This window comes from Pelophylax lessonae, assembly GCF_965119305.1.
Source record: "Pelophylax lessonae genome assembly, contig: HAP1_SCAFFOLD_213, whole genome shotgun sequence".
NCBI lineage: Eukaryota > Metazoa > Chordata > Amphibia > Anura > Ranidae > Pelophylax > Pelophylax lessonae.
Window position 1 is genome coordinate 228,945 of NW_028120109.1, and position 22,248 is coordinate 251,192.

The following is a 22,248-nucleotide window of genomic DNA, read 5'->3' on the forward strand; positions in this document are numbered from 1 at the left end:
CTCTGTTACCTACTAAATTTAACACCAGCGGCATGCTTCAACCCTGGATGTGTCGTGAGTGTGGGCAGTGGAGCTTCCCCCCAGGCTCTATCTGCCCTCACTCACCAACATTCAGGGTTTTGCTGCTTTTCCCAAACCCCATCTACCTGCATCTATCTCCCACAATAGATGAAAATGCCTCATACAAGGCTCTGCAATCTGCACTCTACCACCAAGGGGGGCAATGCCTCTTCCCAGGCTCCGCTACCCTCCTCACCTACCACCATGGGGCTGCTTCGGCCCCATGCTCCATCTGCCCACCCAACCCCACACCCAGTGTGGTGGTGCTTCCCCCAAGTCCCAGCTACCTGACTGGCTACTAACATTTATAGGTAAAGTTGATCCAGGGAATAGCCGATTGCCTCTCGGGGGATCAGGAAGGAATTTTTCCCCCTGCTAGAGCAAATTTGATTGTGCTTTGCAGGGGTTTTTCGCCTTCCTCTGAATCAACTGTGGGTACCTCTCCCGGACCTCACCTACCTCAATTCATCTTCCACCAAAGGTGACAGTACCTTTTCCCAGGCTCTGTTATCTGCTAAATTTAACACCAAAGGCATGCTAAAACCCTGGATGTGTCGTGAGTGTGGGTGGTGGAGCTTCCCCCCAGGCTCCATCTGCCCTCACTCACCAACACCCAGGGTTGTGCTGCTTTCCCCAGACCCCACCTACCTGCATCCATCTCCCACAAAGGATGGTAATGCCTCTTCCCAGGCCCCGCTACACTCCTCACCTACCCCCATGGGGCTGCTTCGGCTCCACGCTCCATCTGCCTGCCCAACCCCACACCCAGGGTTGTGCTGCTTTCCCCAGACCACACCTACCTCAATTCATCTTCCACCAAAGGTGACAGTACCTCTTCCCAGGCTCTGTTACCTGCTAAATTTAACACCAAAGGCATGCTAAAACCCTGGATGTGTCGTGAGTGTGGGTGGTGGAGCTTCCCCCCAGGCTCCATCTGCCCTCACTCACCAACACCCAGGGTTGTGCTGCTTTCCCCAGACCCCACCTACCTGTATCCATCTCCCACAAAGGATGGTAATGCCTCTTCCCAGGCTCTGCTAGCCGCACTGTACCTCTGAAAGTGGCAATGCCTCTTCCCAGGCTCCCCTACCTACCTCACCTACCACCAAGGAAATGCTAAAACCCCGGATGTGGCGTGAGTGTGGGCAGTGGAGCTTCCCCCCAGGCTCTATCTGCCCTCACTCACCACCATTCAGGGTTGCGCTGCTTTTCCCAAACCCCACCTACCTGCATCTATCTCCCACAATAGATGACAATGCCTCATACAAGGCTCTGCAATCTGCACTCTACCACCAAGGGGGGGCAATGCCTCTTCCCAGGCTCCGCTACCCTCCTCACCTATCACCATGGGGCTGCTTCGGCCCCACGCTCCATCTGCCCACCCCACACCCAGTGTGGTGGGGCTTCCCCCAAGTCCCAGCTACCTGACTGGCTACTAACATTTATAGGTAAAGTTGATCCAGGGAATAGCCGATTGCCTCTCGGGGGATCAGGAAGGAATTTTTCCCCCTGCTAGAGCAAATTTGATTGTGCTTTGCAGGCGTTTTTCGCCTTCCTCTGAATCAACTGTGGGTACCTCTCCCGGACCTCACCTACCTCAATTCATCTTCCACCAAAGGTGACAGTACCTTTTCCCAGGCTCTGTTATCTGCTAAATTTAACACCAAAGGCATGCTAAAACCCTGGATGTGTCGTGAGTGTGGGTGGTGGAGCTTCCCCCCAGGCTCCATCTGCCCTCACTCACCAACACCCAGGGTTGTGCTGCTTTCCCCAGACCCCACCTACCTGCATCCATCTCCCACAAAGGATGGTAATGCCTCTTCCCAGGCTCTGCTAGCCGCACTGTACCACCGAAAGTGGCAATGCCTCTTCCCAGGCTCCCCTACCTACCTCACCTACCACCAAGGAAATGCTAAAACCCCGGATGTGGCGTGAGTGTGGGCAGTGGAGCTTCCCCCCAGGCTCTATCTGCCCTCACTCACCAACATTCAGGGTTGTGCTGCTTTTCCCAAACCCCACCTACCTGCATCTATCTCCCACAATAGATGACAATGCCTCATACAAGGCTCTGCAATCTGCACTCTACCACCAAGGGGGGCAATGCCTCTTCCCAGGCTCCGCTACCCTCCTCACCTATCACCATGGGGCTGCTTCGGCCCCACGCTCCATCTGCCCACCCCACACCCAGTGTGGTGGGGCTTCCCCAAGTCCCAGCTACCTGACTGGCTACTAACATTTATAGGTAAAGTTGATCCAGGGAATAGCTGATTGCCTCCTCTGAATCAACTGTGGGTACTTCTCCCAGACCACACCTACCTCAATTCATCTTCCACCAAAGGTGACAGTACCTCTTCCCAGGCTCTGCTACCTACTAAATTTAACACCAAGGGCATGCTAACACCCCCGATGGGGCGTGAGTGTGGGCGGTGGAGCTTCCCCCCAGGCTCCATCTCCCTTCACTCACCAACACCCAGGGTTGTGCTTCTTTCTCCAGACCCCACCTACCTGCATCCCATCTCCCAGAAAGGATGGTAATGCCTCTTCCCAGGCTCTGCTAGCCGCACTGTACCACCGAAAGTGGCAATGCCTGTCATGGACTTGCAATAGAGCTTGGCAAGCTTACCTGTACCTCCATGTCTGTATTAGAGGTCAGACTGCATTTCTGGATCCTTTTTATCACCTCTACTTCCTGTTCCTGCCCCGCCCAGGTCATCACAGGAAGTCTATATTAACCAACGCACTGCAGGCCTGCTTTGCTGTTCAACAGTATTAGTTTCCTGTTCCTGTTTGCTTGAAATTACTCCTCTGTGTACCGACTTTTGGCTCGTCCCTGACTATTCCTGTTTGCTTGTTACCCTGACCTTTGGCCTGTCCCTTGACTACCCTTGTCTGCCTGTTACACCGACCTCGGGTTAACCTTCACCATTCTGTGTGTCCTGAGTGGCTGCTTCCCTTCTCTCCCTACGGAGCGTGACCTGGGGGACCCCAGGGGCCGCGACCTGGGCCCAGCTGCAGCAAAGTCCATCCTCACCACTAGAGGCCCTGGTGAACACCTGCTGGGTCTTAGACTCCGCTCCCTGGGGAATCTTGGGTTCACGTTCTGGTCCATCCGCAGCAGTCTGCTATAGGGTTCACTACCTTGCGCTGCGCCCCTGCCTCCAACAGGGTGCAGTTGTCACCTGGCCACAGGTGACCTGACAGCCTCTTCCCAGGCTCCCCTACCTACCTCACCTACCACCAAGGAAATGCTAAAACCCCGGATGTGTCGTGAGTGTGGGCAGTGGAGCTTCCCCCCAGGCTCTATCTGCCCTCACTCACCAACATTCAGGGTTGTGCTGCTTTTCCCAAACCCCACCTACCTGCATCTATCTCCCACAATAGATGACAATGCCTCATACAAGGCTCTGCAATCTACCACCAAGGGGGGCAATGCCTCTTCCCAGGCTCCGCTACCCTCCTCACCTACCACCATGGGGCTGCTTCAGCCCCACGCTCCATCTGCCCACCCCACACCCAGTGTGGTGGTGCTTCCCCCAAGTCCCAGCTACCTGACTGGCTACTAACATTTATAGGTAAAGTTGATCCAGGGAATAGCCGATTGCCTCTCGGGGGATCAGGAAGGAATTTTTCCCCCTGCTAGAGCAAATTTGATTGTGCTTTGCAGGGGTTTTTCGCCTTCCTCTGAATCAACTGTGGGTACTTCTCCCAGACCACACCTACCTCAATTCATCTTCCACCAAAGGAGACAGTACCTCTTCCCAGGCTCTGTTACCTACTAAATTTAACACCAAAGGCATGCTACAACCCTGGAGGTGTCGTGTGTGTGGGCGGTGGAGCTTCCCCCCAGGCTCCATCTGCCCTCACCAACACCCAGGGTTGTGCTGCTTTCCCCAGACCCCACCTACCTGCATCCCATCTCCCACATAGGATGGTAATGCCTCTTCCCAGGCTCTGCTAGCCGCACTGTACCACCGAAAGTGGCAATGCCTCTTCCAAGGCTCCCCTACCTACCTCACCTCCCACCAGGGAAATGCTAAAACCCCGGATGTGTCGTGAGTGTGGGCAGTGGAGCTTCCCCCCAGGCTCTATCTGCCCTCACTCACCAACATTCAGGGTTTTGCTGCTTTTCCCAAACCCCATCTACCTGCATCTATCTCCCACAATAGATGACAATGCCTCAAACAAGGCTCTGCAATCTGCACTCTACCACCACGGGGGGCAATGCCTCTTCCCAGGCTCCGCTACCCTCCTCACCTACCACCATGGGGCTGCTTCGGCCCCACGCTCCATCTGCCCACCCCACACCCAGTGTGGTGGGGCTTCCCCCAAGTCCCAGCTACCTGACTGGCTACTAACATTTATAGGTAAAGTTGATCCAGGGAATAGCCGATTGCCTCTCGGGGGATCAGGAAGGAATTTTTCCCCCTGCTAGAGCAAATTTGATTGTGCTTTGCAGGGGTTTTTCGCCTTCCTCTGAATCAACTGTGGGTACTTCTCCCAGACCACACCTACCTCAATTCATCTTCCACCAAAGGAGACAGTACCTCTTCCCAGGCTCTGTTACCTACTAAATTTAACACCAAAGGCATGCTACAACCCTGGATGTGTCGTGTGTGTGGGCGGTGGAGCTTCCCCCCAGGCTCCATCTGCCCTCACCAACACCCAGGGTTGTGCTGCTTTCCCCAGACCCCACCTACCTGCATCCCATCTCCCACATAGGATGGTAATGCCTCTTCCCAGGCTCTGCTAGCCGCACTGTACCACCGAAAGTGGCAATGCCTCTTCCCAGGCTCCCCTACCTACCTCACCTCCCACCAGGGAAATGCTAAAACCCCGGATGTGTCGTGAGTGTGGGCAGTGGAGCTTCCCCCCAGGCTCTATCTGCCCTCACTCTCCAACATTCAGGGTTTTGCTGCTTTTCCCAAACCCCATCTACCTGCATCTATCTCCCACAATAGATGACAATGCCTCAAACAAGGCTCTGCAATCTGCACTCTTCCACCACGGGGGGCAATGCCTCTTCCCAGGCTCCGCTACCCTCCTCACCTACCACCATGGGGCTGCTTCGGCCCCACGCTCCATCTGCCCACCCCACACCCAGTGTGGTGGGGCTTCCCCCAAGTCCCAGCTACCTGACTGGCTACTAACATTTATAGGTAAAGTTGATCCAGGGAATAGCCGATTGCCTCTCGGGGGATCAGGAAGGAATTTTTCCCCCTGCTAGAGCAAATTTGATTTTGCTTTGCAGGGGTTTTTCGCCTTCCTCTGAATCAACTGTGGGTACTTGTCCCAGACCACACCTACCTCAATTCATCTTCCACCAAAGGTGACAGTACCTCTTCCCAGGCTCTGTTACCTACTAAATTTAACACCAAAGGCATGCTACAACCCTGGATGTGTCGTGTGTGTGGGCGGTGGAGCTTCCCCCCAGGCTCCATCTGCCCTCACTCACCAACACCCAGGGTTGTGCTGCTTTCCCAAGACCCCACCTACCTGCATCCATCTCCCACAAAGGATGGTAATGCCTCTTCCCAGGCTCTGCTAGCCGCACTGTACCACTGCAAGTGGCAATGCCTCTTCCCAGGCTCCCCTACCTACCTCACCTACCACCAAGGAAATGCTAAAACCCGGATGTGGCGTGAGTGTGGGCAGTGGAGCTTCCCCCCAGGCTCTATCTGCCCTCACTCACCAACATTCAGGGTTGTGCTGTTTTTCCCAAACCCCACCTACCTGAATCTATCTCCAAAAAAAGATGGCAATACCTCATACAAGGCTCTGCTATCTGCACTCTACCACCAAAGGTGACAATGCCTCTTCCCGGGTTCCCTACCTACCACCAAGGGCATGCTACCACCCTGGGTGTGTCGTGAGTGTGGGCAGTGGAGCTTCCCCCCAGGCTCCATCTGCACTCACTTCCCCACACCCAGGGTGGTGGTGCTTCCTACCCCCCCCCCCAGGCCCCACCTACCTGAACTCATCTGTGGCTTGGAGTCCACATGTCCATGTGGCTTTTTCTCCTTCATGGCCTCGTATATGCTTCCATATGTTGTATACAGCTTCAACAGTATATGTTTTCATGTAAGGAGACAGTTATATCTACCAAAGCTGCTCTTCCTGAAGAAAAAAAAAAAAAAAAAAAAAAAAGGCTCCATAGCTCAGGGGTTAGAGCACTGGTCTTGTAAACCAGGGGTCGCGAGTTCAAATCTCGCTGGGGCCTCCCTGCAAGTGTTGGCGACTGTATCTCACATAGTAACGTGATAAGAATTTTCCTCAAAAGTTCCAAGGAAATATAACAGTGTAAACCGTTCAAGACATCTAGATTACTTTCCATTGGCAAATGTCGTGCCCATTCACAAGAAAGGTAGTAGGGAGGAATCGAGCAACTATAGAACAGTGAGTCTGACATCAATAGTAGGCAAATTAATGGAAACCCTATTAAAGGATAGGATTGTGGAACATCTTAAATCCCATGGATGGGTTTACTTCAGGGAGATCATGCCAAACAAATCTTATAGATTTTTTTGACTGGGTGACTAAAATAATAGACGGTGGAGGTGCAGTAGACATTGCATATCTAGATTTTAGTAAGGCTTTTGACACTGTCCCACATAGAAGACTTATCAATAAACTGCAGTCATTGAGCATGGACTCCCATATTGTTGAGTGGATTAGGCAGTGGCTGAGTGACAGACAACAGAGGGTTGTAGTCAATGGAGAACATTCAGAAATAGGTCATGTTACCAGTGGGGTACCTCAGGGATCTGTACTGGGACCAATTTTGTTTAATATCTTCATAAGTGATATTGCAAAAGGCCTCGATGGAAAGGTTTGTCTTTTTGCTGATGACACAAAGATATGTAACAGGGTTGATGTTCCTGGAGGGAAACGCCAAATGGAAAAGGATTTAGGAAAACTAGAAGAATGGTCAGAACTCTGGCAACTAAAATTTAATGTGGATAAGTGCAAGATAATGCACCTGGGGCGTAAAAACCCAAGGGCAGAATATAGAATATTTAACACAGTCCTGACCTCAGTATCTGAGGAAAGGGATTTAGGAGTAATTATTTCAGAAGACTTAAAGGTGGGAAGACAATGTAATAGAGCAGCACAAGATGCCAGCAGAATGCTTGGATGTATAGGGAGAGGTATAAGCAGTAGAAAGAGAGAAGTGCTTATGCCGCTGTACAGAACACTGGTGAGACCTCACTTGGAGTATTGTGCGCAGTACTGGAGGCCATATCTCCAGAAGGATATAGATACTCTAGAGAGAGTTCAGAGAAGAGCTACTAAACTAGTACATGGATTGCAGGAAAAAACTTACCAGGAAAGGTTAAAGGACCTTAACATGTATAGCTTGGAAGAAAGAAGAGACAGAGGGGATATGATAGAAACCTTTAAATACATAAAGGGAATCAACTCGGTAAAGGAGGAGAGCATATTTAAAAGAAGAAAAACTACCACAAGAGGACACAGTTTTAAATTAGAGGGGCAAAGGTTTAAAAGTAATATGAGGAAGTATTACTTTACTGAGAGAGTAGTGGATGCATGGAATAACCTTCCTGCAGAAGTGGTAGCTGCAAATACAGTGAAGGAGTTTAAGCATGCATGGGATAGGCATAAGGCTATCCTTCATATAAGATAGGGCCAGGGACTATTCATAGGATTCAGATATATTGGGCAGACTAGATGGGCCAAATGGTTCTTATCTGCCGACACATTCTATGTTTCTATGCTCTGTCCTGTGAAACAAGTCGAAGAAACAGCTCGTATATGCTTCCATATGTTGTATACAGCTTCAACAGTATATGTTTTCATGTAAGGAGACAGTTAAATCTACCAAAGCTGCTCTTCCTGAAGAAGAAGAAGGCTCTGTCCTGTGAAACGAGTCGAAGAAACAGCCGAGATGCTACTACTGCCACTTTCCATCCTGAGACCATAATATTGAGGGAATGACTATATTTGGCTATTGTGATAACATGAATCATCCTGTAACTGTCTATACCACGTTATCAAACTCTATAGTGTTTTCTACATTTTCAATTTAGACCCTTCTGTGGGATTTTGTTATTGGATATTGTAATAAAATTTTAACCTAACAATACTTGTTGGTGTGGTACTGTTAATGTCGGTCCTATATAACTGTTTCTTTAGAGGTTCTTTTTTTTTATGTGAACAGATGGGGGTGGGGATTTCATTCGTTTTTTCTGATCAGCCCGCTGGCTGATTGAAAAAGAATAAAAAGCACTCCTCTATGGCCAACCTTAGGGACTTAGGAGACCCCTGATCTATGGGCTGCTTAACTATGGCCCTCCAGTTGTTAAGGAACTGCAATTCCCATTGTGCCTAATCATGTCTGTGATTGTCAGAGTTTTACAATGCCTCATTGGACGTGTACTTTCGCAACAGCTGGAGGGTCGTAGTTTGGAGATCCCTGCCATAGATTATGCCATTTTCTTTCTTTCCACAATGGGTGGAACTTAATAAAATTGCTCAATTTCCCCATCAACACAGATGGGGGGAATCCCTTCCATAGTGCCATTGTGTTCTGCCAGTGGGAAGCATTCTCTGCCGGAAGAATAGAATGATCACTGCTGGCGGCCATAGCCTCTGGCACTGATCACATGACAAAAATCCGAAAGGCTGATTGTACTGAAGTCAATCGATTTCAATACAACCAGCCTGTCCATGGATGGATTGAATCTCAGGCCTGTCCCTGCTGAATCAGCCGAGGTTCAATCCTTCTATGGCCGACTTTAGATTATAAGATCCTAGAGGGCTGATCTGAATGTGCAATATAAATGTGTAAATTGTCCGCAGTATAGAAATACCTGTGATAAAAAAAATGAATGTTTCAATGAAGTCAGATAAATTGAAAAGTTGTAACTGGTGACTGGTTCTCTTTATGGGATATTTTGTGAAAGCAATAAAGAGTAACAATCCTATGTGGGGACTCTTCTGGACATTTTGTAGAAAGGCAACTCCTATCCTCATATTGATTGGTGGTTCCAAATAACTACTACAGTAGGGAACAGACACAAAAAGATACACTCCGCATCTTTCCCAATGAACTCTTCTGTTTTATTTGACGCAGTTGAAGGCTTTTATATGGGGACACAGAATTTAGAGTTAGGACCACAAAAAATGGGGTGCCTTGACGGGGCTTTGTGACTTACGCATGTATTTGCAAATGGGTGCAACTAAACCCCTGTTTTTAATGCATATGGTTGGATAGGTCAATTTGGTTGGTCGCTGACTGGTCGCTAAGGAGAGCTTGGAATTTTTTTGTGTCTTGTCGAAGGCTTTTATACACATGATTATGTAGGTATCACATTATTGTTACAATTGTACTTTTATGGTAACAAGGGGCGTAACATAGGCAGGCTAATTCTAATCAGGACTCGAAATAATGCAAACATTATTAGTGCCGTGTGCAATACATACAAAATAAAATACAATAATATACAGCATGTAAAAATTTCCTTTACAACCTCACCTCTTACAGTGTACAGTACAAGGTATGCATAGAACAGTTTGCAAGAATATAATATTTTAAGGTCAACCGGTGACTACAAACAATAGGCAGCAAAATCAACCATAATCATATTCCACATAGGGTAATAGAACTTCATGTGCAGGACCAAAGCTGGCCAGCAAGGTATAAAACTATGACCCAAGGATCAGGAAGGGTCAATGATTACCAGTGCAAAGGGTCATCGTGTCTCCATAATAGACACCCCTTGAAATGGACCATCTTGAGCATGTAATGCAGGTCTCAAGGGGCACAATCCCCATTGCAGAAAAATAAAAAGAGACATGCTGCTCGAGTATTCGGAAACAGATATGCGGGTCAAGGGATGGTAGTCCCGTAGTAAGAAACATGGGATGGCACTACAGGAAGAGGATTCGTGGATTCAGTGGTTATGAGTGGTGTAATGTGAGCGCCAACTATACAGAGAATGAGGTTGGGATATAGTGGAAATGGGAACAGGTAAAAGAGAAAGGCAATAAAAGAAAGGAGGGTAAATGACTGTAAAGGAGAAGGGATCCGTGCCCCCACCCCCGGGGGCTGCCAGGCATCACTCACACAGAAACATCATGCCGTGCGGCCTCCTGTAGTCTGTGTATGCGTCTGTACCAACAAAGTACAGACAAGGTCCCCAGGTGTCACAAAAGGACCCCTCCCTACCGTGATGAGTGGCTGTAAGGTCTTCCATGTCCATGTCGTGGATTCAGTGGTTATGAGTGGTGTAATGTGAGCGCCAACTATACAGAGAATGAGGTTGGGATATAGTGGAAATGGGAACAGGTAAAAGAGAAAGGCAATAAAAGAAAGGAGGGTAAATGACTGTAAAGGAGAAGGGATCCATGCCCCCACCCCCGGGGGCTGCCAGGCATCACTCACACAGAAACGTCATGCCGTGTGGCCTCCTGTAGATATGCATCTGTACCAACAAAGTACAGACAAGGTCCCCAGGTGTCACAAAAGGACCCCTCCCTACCGTGATGAGTGGCTGTAAGGTCTTCCATGTCCATGAGTTCATTTATTTTAGTATACCAGAGAGACCTCGTTGGCAGGTGTACCGATCTCCAACAGACAGGAATGCAGGCCCTGGCTGCATTCAGGAGTTGAATGGTCAGGGAGAATTTGTATTTCTTGATCGGCCTCTGCGTGAGGTGGAGCAGGCATGCCGCTGGGTCGTCTGCCAGATCCACATTGGTCAGATGTATAATGGTGTCAGTCACTGTCTGCCAAAAGGGTTTGAGTTTTGGGCACATCCAAAAAATGTGCAGTATGGTGCCCCGTTCACCATTGCAGCGCCAGCATATATCTGGAACCTGCGGGAAATATTGATGGAGAGTTGTGGGCACCCTATACCATCTGTTCAGGATCTTGTACCCAGTTTCCTGAACTTTGAAGCTATGGAGGATTTTTGCGCAAAATACAAAATCTTCTCATTTTGGGAAGCCTGAGATTGTTGAGGTCAGATTCCCATTGGGAAAGAAACTGAGGGCAAAAATCAGATGCCGGGCGAAGCAAGGCCTTGTAGAGAATAGAAAGGCCGTGACGGATTGGTTCTCCCCTCTGACAAATGGATTCCAACTTCGTGAGTTGCCGGGAAATACCCGGCTTGCAGTTGCAGTGATGCAGGAAATGTCTTAATTGAAAACTACACCAGAAGTCCAGGGGGATGGGGGGGGGGGGGTCGGCAGCAGATGCAACCGCACTCGGAACTAGATTTCCATCATCCCCAAGAAAATCCCAAACACGAGTACCGCCACCCGAGACCAATCACTGGAACTGGGGGTTCTGGGAACCGGGAGGAATCTCAGGATTGCCGAGGACTGGAGTCATGGGAGATGGTAATGGCGAGACTGAGGTGCCAAGGAAGGCCTCTTTGGACACCTGGATCGTAGCGCCCAAGGTAGGAAGGCGGAGGAGATCCCCTGGAGTCGGGGAAGCAATCCAGACAAAATGACTTTTCATTGTAAAAAAACGATTGATAAAAAATATTTACAGAGTAATTGGCTGCACACTCCTATGGCCAGAATGGCCTTCTAGCTTAATTGTGAACATGCTGACTTATTAGCATAGGTGATCACAGACAATTCTACATAAAATGGAAGACGTATAGAAGACAATAGGACTTCAACATGACTGAACTACTTTTCAAATCACATTAAATATATATATTTATAAATGTCTTAACAATCCACAAGTCACCTGGCTTTAGTTTATCAGATCCTTCCAAACGTTTAGGATCTGGAATTGGGGAGAAAACACATAAATGAGCTTGTAGACCAGAAACATTCTCTGTGAGATCTGAAAGGAGGCCTTCAGCTGCTGAGACAAATCCCCTTACGGCTTAGTAAAAAAATATGTGAAGACATTCAGGCAATCGTTTTCTAGTTTCTTACTCTACTTTTTCCACTACATTGTAGATGGTAGGAGGTGTAAAATAAAACCTCAAAACTTTTTGTAAGGACTCTCTCATAAAAATAGTTCCTCTGTTACTCTCTAGCTTCTGGGACTCCGTACTTACAAACTACTTCTAAAAACACCTTTTACTGTGGCCTTTGCAGTAGTATTTGCCTCTGGCCATCCAGAAAACATGTCCATGCAGATAAAATGCATACTCATAAGATCCTTACTTGGGCATCTTGATATAACCTTTTGTAATCTCTGGAAGGGATGTTCAGCTTTTGGTAACACCTTTGGTAACAGGTAAAACAAGAAACGGTCATTATAAAAAACAACTATGGTGAACCCTGGCACTATCCCACACTCATTTACTAAGATAGCCATAACTGCCTTGACTTATGACACGGTCCATGGGTCAAGCTGCTTCCATGTGTGAGTTTTAATGTTAGTATTGCTACCTTAGTAAGAAGCTGGAAGGCTGAAGACAGCCAATCACTTAACCTAGCATGTTTGATTGGTTTACCTGCCGAAGTAAAAACAAACTTCTGGCCCTTCAAATGGAACCAAAAGCTCTGTAAATCTCTATCTGTATAAATGTAAAGTCTTTTCATAGCTCACAGGTATTGCTAAAGCATGGAGCTCTTCTTCTTGAGCTGGGGAAGAAGGATCCAATGACTCTGAATTAGGGATCGACCGATTATCGGCAAAGCCGATTATGGGAGGGCCGATATTCACTTTTCCCGATATATATCGGTATCGGCCCCGGAACCTGCCGATATTACCGATATTCCAAATATAGTCATAATATAAAATGTATCAATTTATAAAATCACACCCAGCGCCTATGAAGTCCTAAACAATAAATAAATGTCCAGCAAATACTATATAAGTCCATCAATCTAATAATCATGAAATGAGAGAATAGTCCATAAATAGAGCACAATACATCATCACATTAGTAGCGCTAGACTCTGAATATCCACCAGCTCACTAGTACATTCACCCTACAATCAGTGAGTGAATCACAGTCCCAACATATGGTGAAAAATACTGTACTGGATAAACAGTAGAATGTTCCAGATAAGTGCTCCTTCCACCACACCACGCAGGGGCATTGCTAGGTGGGGAAAAGACCAGGGGCTTCAGCCCGAAGGTAAATTTCATATCCCCCTCTCACATTTTAAATTAGACCCTAACCCTAAGCCATAACCCTAACCATAACATTAACCCTAACCCTAACCCTAAGCCATAACACTAATCCTAATCCTCTAACCCTAACCCTCTAATCCTAACCCTAGCCCTAAAAATAACCCTAACCCTAATTCTAACCCTCTAAAGCTTTTGTGCTTTTCCACTGCGGTACCGCATGGTATAGGGTCGGAACGGTTCGGTACGGTATAGGTTTGCTTTTCCACTGCATGGAACCGAACGCTACGGTACGGCTCTGAAAAAACAGTACCTACTCGATTGTGGTTCCAACAGGTACCAAACTGGTACCATATCCCACAATAATCCTTTGCATGCAGTCACTACTAGCCACTGATTGGTCAGAGAATCACACCCACCCGTTGTTATCCCACCCACTTAACTTTAGTACTACTTTAGTGGAAAAACAAACCTATACCGTACCGTACCGAACCTTTCCGACACTATACCATGCGGTACCGGCAGTGGAAAAGCAAACCGGGCCAAGCAGGGCCGAGTAGAGCCGAGCCGGTACTAGCCGGTACTTGCAGTGGAAAAGTGCCATAACTCTAACCATAACCCTAACTGTAACACCCTAACCCTTACCCTAATCCTAAAACTCTAACCCTAACCCTAAGTATCTAACCCTATCCCTTACCCTTACCCTAAGCCTAACCCTAAGTATCTCACCCTAACCCTATCCCCTAGCCCTAACCCTAACCCCCTAACCCTAACCCTCTAACCCTTACCCTTACCCTAATCCTAATGCTCTAATACTAACCCTAACAGTAAGAACCTAACCCTAAGTCCTAACCTTCTAACCATAACCCTAACCCTCTCACCTTAACCCTAACCCTCTTACCCTAACCCCCTAACCCTAACCCTCTAACCCTAACCCTAAAAATAACCCTAACCCTAATTCTAACCCTAACCCTGTAACCCTAATCCTAAACCTCTAAACCTAGCACTAAAAAAACATTAACCCTAGCCGTAACCATAGCCCTAACCCTAATGCTAGGGTCTAACCCTTAGGGTCTAGCTCTAGGCCTGACCCTAAACCTAATGCTAACCCTAACCCTTAACCTTAACCCTAACCCTAACTCTAACCCCAAACCCTATCCAACCTTAAAACAAACCCTATCTAACCCTAACCCCCCTAACCCTAAATTCTACCCCTAACCCTCTAACCCTAACCCTCTAACCCTAAGCAGTAAAAATAACCCTAACCCTAGCCCTAACCCTAATTCTAACCCTAACTCTAACAATAGGTCTGACCCTTACCCTAATGCTAACCCTAAGCCATAACCCTAACCATAACCCCTAACCCTCTAAACCTAACCCTTAACCCTAACCCTAGGCCCTAACTCTAACCCCAAACCCTATCCAACCTTAAAACGTACCCTATCTAACCCTAACCCTAACTCCCTAACCCTAACTCTAACTGTAACCCTAAAACTATGTATCAAAACCGAACCCTAACCCTATGTATCTAACCCTAACCCTCTATATCTAACCCAAGCCCTAACCCTAACCTAACCCTCTAACCCTAACCCCCTAACGCTAACCCTAGGTATCTAAACCTAACCCTATGTATCTAACCCTAACCCTATGTAACTAACCCTAACCCTAAGTATCTAACCCTAACCCCAAACCCCCAATCCTAGCCCTAGACAAGCCCTAACCCAAACCTCACCCAACCCTAACCCTAACCATTAACCCCTAACCCCTAACCTTAACCCCTAACCCTAACCATTAACCCTAACCTTAACCTCAACCCTAACCCTAAACCCTAACCCTCTAACTCTAACCATAGCACTAACTGTAACACCCTAACCCTCTAACCCTAACCCTTACCCTAATCCTAAAACTCTAACCCTAACCCTAAGTGTCTAACCATAGCCCTAAGCCTAACCCTAAGTATCTAACCCTAACCCTTACCCTAAACCTAACCCTAAGTATCTCACCCAACCCTATCCCCTAGCCCTAACCCTAACCCTAAGCCTAACCCTAACCTGAAGTATCTAACCCTAACCCTATCCCCTAACCCTAAGCCTAACCATAACCCTAACTCCCTAACCCTAAATTCTACCCCTAACCCTCTAACCCTAAGCACTAAAAATAACCCTAACCCAAACCCTAACCCTAATTCTAACCCTAACCCTGTAACCCTAATCCTAACCCTCTAAACCTAGCACTAAAAAAAACCTAACCCTAGCCCTAACCATAGCCCTAACCCTAATGCTAATCCTAACTCTAACCCTAGCTCTAGGCCTGACCCTAACCCTAATGCTAACCCTAAGCCATAACCCTAACCCTAACACTAACCCTTAACCCTAACCTTTAACCCAAACCCTAAACCCTAACTCTAACCCCAAACCCTATCAAACCTTAAAACAAACTCTATCTAATTCTAACCCCCCTAACCCTAACTCCCTAACCCTAAATTCTAACCCTAACCCTACCCCTAACCCTCTAACCCTAACCCTGTAACCCTAATCCTAACCCTCTAAACCTAGCACTAAAAAAACCCTAACCCTAGCCGTAACCATAGCCCTAACCCTAATGCTAATCCTAACTCTAACCCTAGCTCTAGGCCTGACTCTAACCCTAATGCTAACCCTAAGCCATAACCCTAACCCTTAACCCTAACCTTTAACCCAAACCCTAAACCCTAACCCTAACTCTAACCCCAAACCCTATCCAACCTTAAAAAAACCCTATCTAACCCTAACCCCCTAACCCTAACCCTCTAACCCTAAATTCAAACCCTAACCCTCTAACCCTAAGCACTAAAAATAACCCTAACCCTAGCCCTAACCCTAATTCTAACCCTAACTCTAACCCTAGCCCTAGTTCTGACCCTAACAATATTGCTAACCCTAAGCCATAACCCTAACCATAACCCCTAACCCTCTAAACCTAACCCTAGACCCTAACTCTAACCCCAAACCCTATCCAACCTTAAAACATACCCTATCTAACCCTAACCCCCAAACCCTAACCCTAACTCCTAACCCCTAACGGCATCCCTAACCCTAACCTTAACCCTCTATCCCTAACCCCCTAACCCATATCTAACTATAACCCAAACACTATGTATCAAATCCAAACCCTTACCCTATGTATCTAACCCTAACCCTCTATATCTAACCCTAGCCCTAACCCTAACATAACCCTCTAACCTTAACCCACTAACGCTAACCCTAGGTATCTAAACCTAACCCTATGTATCTAACCCTAACCCGATGTAACTAACCCTAACCCTAAGTATCTAACCCTAACCCCTAACCCCCAATCCTAGCCCTAGACAAGCCCTAACCCTAACCCAAACCTCACCCAACCCTAACCCTAACCATTAACCCCTAACCTTAACCCCTAACCCTAACCACTAACCCTAAACTTAACCCCAACCCTAACACTAACACTAACCCTAAACCATAACCCTAACCCTCTAACCCTAGCCCCCTAACTATAACACTAACTGTAACACCCTAACCCTCTAACCCTAACCCTTACCCTAATCCTAAAACTCTAACCCTAACCCTAAGTATCTAACCCTATCCCTAACCCTTACCCTAAGCCTAACCCCTAACCCTTACCCTAAGCCTAACCCTAAGTATCTCACCCTAACCCTATCCCCTAGCCCTAACCCTAACCCTCTAACCCTAACCCTCTAACCCTTACTGTTACCCTAATCCTAATGCTCTAACACTAACCCTAACAGTAAGAACCTAACCCTAAGCCCTAACCTTCTAACCATAACCCTAACCCTCTCACCTTAACCCTAACCCTCTTACCCTAACCCCCTAACCCTAACCCTCTAACCCTAACCCTAAAAATAACACTAACCCTAATTCTAACCCTAACCCTGTAACCCTTATCCTAACCCTCTAAACCTAGCACTAACAAAACCCTAACCCTACCCGTAACCATAGCCCTAACCCTAATGCTAATCCTAACTCTAACCCTAGCTCTAGGCCTGACCTTAACCTAATGCTAACCCTAAGCCATAACCCTAAACCGTAACCCTAACCTTAACTCTAACCCCAAACCCTATCCAACCTTAAAACAAACCCTATCTAACCCTAACCCCCCTAACCCTAAATTCTAACCCTACCCCTAACCCTCTAACCCTAACCCTCTAACTCTAAGCAGTAAAAATAACCCTAACCCTAACCCTAGCCCTAACCCTAATTCTAACCCTAACTCTAACAATAGGTCTGACCCTAACCCTAATGCTAACCCTAAGCCATAACCCTAACCATAACCCCTAACCCTCTAAATCTAACCCTTAACCCTAACCCTAGACCCTAAATCTAACACCAAACCCTATCCAACCTTAAAACGTACCCTATCTAACCCTAACCTCCTAACCCTAACTCCTAACCCCTAACCCATCCCTAACCCCTAACCCTAACTCCTAACCCATCCCTAACCCTAACCTTAACCCTCTATCCCTAACCCCCTAACCCATATCTAACTGTAACCCTAACACTATGTATCAAAACCGAACCCTAACCCTATGTATCTAACCCTAACCCTCTATATCTAAACCAAGCCCCAACCCCTAACGCTAACCCTAGGTATCTAAACCGAACCCTATGTATCTAACCCTAACCCTATGTAACTAACCTTAACCCTAAGTATCTAACCCTAACCCCTAACCCCCAATCCTAGCCCTAGACAAGCCCTAACCCTAACCCAAACCTCACCAACCCTAACCCTAACCATTAACCCCTAACCTTAACCCCTAACCCTAAACACTAACCCTAACCTTAACCTCAACTCTAACCCTAACCCTCTAACTCTAACCATAGCACTAACTGTAACACCCTAACCCTCTAACCCTAACCCTTACCCTAATCCTAAAACTCTAACCCTAAGTATCTAACCCTAAGCCTAACCCTAAGTATCTAACCCTAACCGTAACCCCTAGCCCTTACCCTAAACCTAACCCTAACCCTAAGTATCTCACCCTAACCCTATCCCCTAGCCCTAACCCTAACCATAACCCTAAGTATCTAACCCTAACCCTAACTCCCTAACCCTAAATTCTACCCCTAACCCTACCCCTAACCCTCTAACCCTAAGCACTAAAAATAACCCTAACCCAAACCCTAACCCTAATCCTAACCCTCTAAACCTAGCACTAAAAAAACCCTAACCCTAGCCGTAACCATAGCCCTAACCCTAATGCTAATCCTAACTCTAACCTTAGCTCTAGGCCTGACCTTAACCCTAATGCTAACCCTAAGCCATAACCCTAACCCTAACCCTTAACCCTAAACTTTAACCCAAACCCTAAACCCTAACTATAACCCCAAACCCTATCCAACCTTAAAACAAACCCTATCTAACCCTAACCCCCTAACCCTAACCCCCTAACCCTAAATTCAAACCCTAACCCTACCCCTAACCCTCTAACCCTAACCTTCTAACCCTAAGCATTAAAAATAACCCTAACCCTAGCCCTAACCCTAATTCTAACCCTAACTCTAACCCTAGCCCTAGGTCTGACCCTAACCCTATTGCTAACCCTAATCCATAACCCTAACCCTAACCATAACCCCTAACCCTCTAAACCTAACCCTAGACCCCCAACTCTAACCCCAAACCCTATCCAACCTTAAAACGTACCCTATCTAACCCTAACCCCCAAACCCTAACCCTAACTCCCTAACCCTAACTCCTAACCCCTAACTCCATCCCTAACCTTAACCCTCTATCCCTAACCCCCTAACCCATATCTAACTGTAACCCTAACACTATGTATCAAATCCAAACCCTTACCCTATGTATCTAACCCTAACCCTCTATATCTAGCCCTAGCCCTAACCCTAACCTAACCCTCTAACCTTAACCCCCTAATGCTAACCCTAGGTATCTAAACCTAACCCTATGTATCTAACCCTAATCCTATGTAACTAATACTAACCCTAAGTATCTAACCCTAACCCCTAACCCCCAATCCTAGCCCTAGACAAGCCCTAACCCTAACCCAAACCTCACCCAACCCTAACCCTAACCATTAACCCCTAACCTTAACCCCTAACCCTAACCACTAACCCTAACTTTAACCCCAACCCTAACAACCCTACCCCTAACCCTCTAACCCTAACCCTCTAACTCTAACCATAACACTAACTGTAACACCCTAACCCTAATCCTAAAACTCTAACCCTAACCCTAAGTATCTAACTCTATCCCTTACCCCAACCCTAAGCCTAACCCTAACCCTAAGATTCTAACCCTAACCCTAAGTATCTAACTCTAACCACTAACCCCTAACCCCTAAGATTAACCCCTAACCCTAACCTTAACCCCAACCCTAACACGAACTCTAACCCTAACTCTAACCCTAATCCTAAACCGTAACCCTCTAACCCTAACCCTCTAACTCTAACCATAACCCTAACTGTAACACCCTAACCCTCTAACCCTAACCCTTACCTTAATCCTAACACTCTAACTCTAAACCTAACCCATAACCCTTACAATAACCCTAAGCATAACCCTAAGTATCTAACCCTAACCCCTAACCCTTACCCTAAGCCTAACCCTAACCCTCTAACCCTTACCCTAACCCTAATCTTAATGCTCTAACACTAACCCTAACCGTAAGTATCTAACCTTAACCCTAAGCCCTAACCCTCTCACCTTAACCCTAACCCTCTCACCTTAACCCTAACCCTCTAACCCTAACTCCCTAACCCTAACCCTCTAATCCTAACCCTAGCCCTAAAAATAACCCTAACCCTAATTCTAACCCTAACCCTCTAAACCTAACTCTCTAAACCTAGCACTAAAAAAAACCCTAATCCTAGCCGTAACCATAGCCCTAACTCTAATGCTAATCCTAACTCTAACCCTAGCTCTAGGCCTGACCCTAACCCTAATGCTAACCCTAAGCCATAACCCTAACACTAACCCTAACCCTAAGCCATAACACTAACCCTAACCTTTACCCAAACCATAAACCCTAACCCTAACTCTAACCCCAAACCCTATCCAACCTTAAAACAAACCCTATCTAACCCTAACCCCCTAACCCTAACTCTAACACCCTAACCCAAAATTCTAACCCTAACCCTAACCCTACCCCTAACCCTCTAACCCTAACCCTCTAACCCTAAGCACTAAAAATAGCCTTAACCCTAGCCCTAACCCTAGCCCTAATTCTAACCCTAACTCTAACCCTAGCCCTAGGTCTGACCCTAACCCTAAAGCTAACCCTAAGCCATAACCCTAACCATAACCCCTAACCCTCTAACCCTAACCCTTAACCCTAACCCTAGACTCTAACTCTATCACCAAACCCTATCCAACCTTAAAACATACCTTATCTAACCTTAACCCTATCTAACCCTAACCCCCTAACCCTAACTCCCTAACCCTAACCCTCTAACCCTATCCCTCTAACCCTAACCCTAACTCTAACCCTATCCCTCTAACCCTAACCATAACCTTAACTCTCTAACCCTAACCCTCACCCTCTAACCCTCTAACGCTAACCCTAATCCTAACAACGTAACCCTAACCCTAACCCAAACCTCACCCAACCTTAAAACCAATCCCCTAACCCTAAGCACTAACCCCTAAACCTAACCCTAACCCTAACCCCTAACTCCTAACCCCTAACCCCATCCCTAACCTTAACCCTCTATCCCTAACCCCCTAACCCATATCTAACTGTAACCCTAAAACTATGTATCAAATCCAAACCCTAACCCTATGTATCTAACCCTAACCCTATGTATCTAACCCTAACCCTAAGTATCTAAACCTAACCCCTAACCCCCAATCCTAGCCCTAGACAAGCACTAACCCTAACCCAAACCTCACCCAACCCTAACCCTAACCACTAACCCCTAACCTTAACCCCTAACCCTAACCACTAACCACTAACCCTAACCTTAACCCCAACCCTAACCCTAACTCTAACCCTAAACCATAACCATAACCTTCTAACCCTAACCCTCTAACTCTAACCATAACACTAACTGTAACACCCTAGCCCTCTAACCCTAACCCTTACCCTAACCCTAATCCTAAAACTCAAACCCTAACCCTAAGTATCTAACCCTATCCCTTACCGTAACCCTAAGCCTAACCCTAACCCTAAGTATCTAACCCTAACCCTAACCCTAACTCTAAGTATCTCACCCTAACCCTATCCCCTAGCCCTAACCCTCTAACCCTTACCGTTACCCTTACCCTAATCCTAATGCTCTAACACTAACCCTAATCATAAGAATCTAACCCTAACCCTCTAACCATAACCTTAACCCTCTCACCTTAACCCTAACCCTCTTACCCTAACCCCCTAACCCTAACCCTCTAACCCTAACCCTAGCCCTAAAAATAACCCTAATCCTAACCTTAACCCTGTAACCCTAATCCTAACCCTCTAAACCTAGCACTAAAAAAACCCTAACCCTAGCCGTAACCATAGCCCTAACCCTAATGATAATCCTAACTCTAACCCTAGCTCTAGGCCTGACCCTAACCGTAATGCTAACCCTAAGCCATAACCCTAACCCTTAACCCTAACCTTTAACCCAAACCCTAACCCTAACCCCAAACCCTATCCAACCTTAAAACAAACCCTATCTAACCCTAACTCCCTAACCCTAATCCTCTAACCCTAAGCACTAAAATTAACCCTAACCCTAGCCCTAACCCTAATTCTAACCCTAACTCTAACCCAAGCCCTAGGTCTGACCCTAACCCTAAGCCATAACCCTAACCATAACCCCTAGCCCTCTAAACCTAACCCTAACCCTAGACCCTAACTCTAACCCCAAACCCTATCCAACCTTAAAACGTACCCTATCTAACCCTAACCCTCTAACCCTAACCCCCTAACCCTAACTCCTAACCCCATCCCTAACCCTAACCTTAACCTCTATCCCTAACCCCCTAACACATATCTAACTGTAACCCTAAAACTATGTATCAAATCTAAACCCTAACCCTATGTATCTAAACCTAACCCTCTAAATCTAACCCAAGCCCTAACCTAACCCTCTAACCCTAACCCCCTAACGCTAACCCTAGGTAGCTAAACCTAACGCTATGTATCT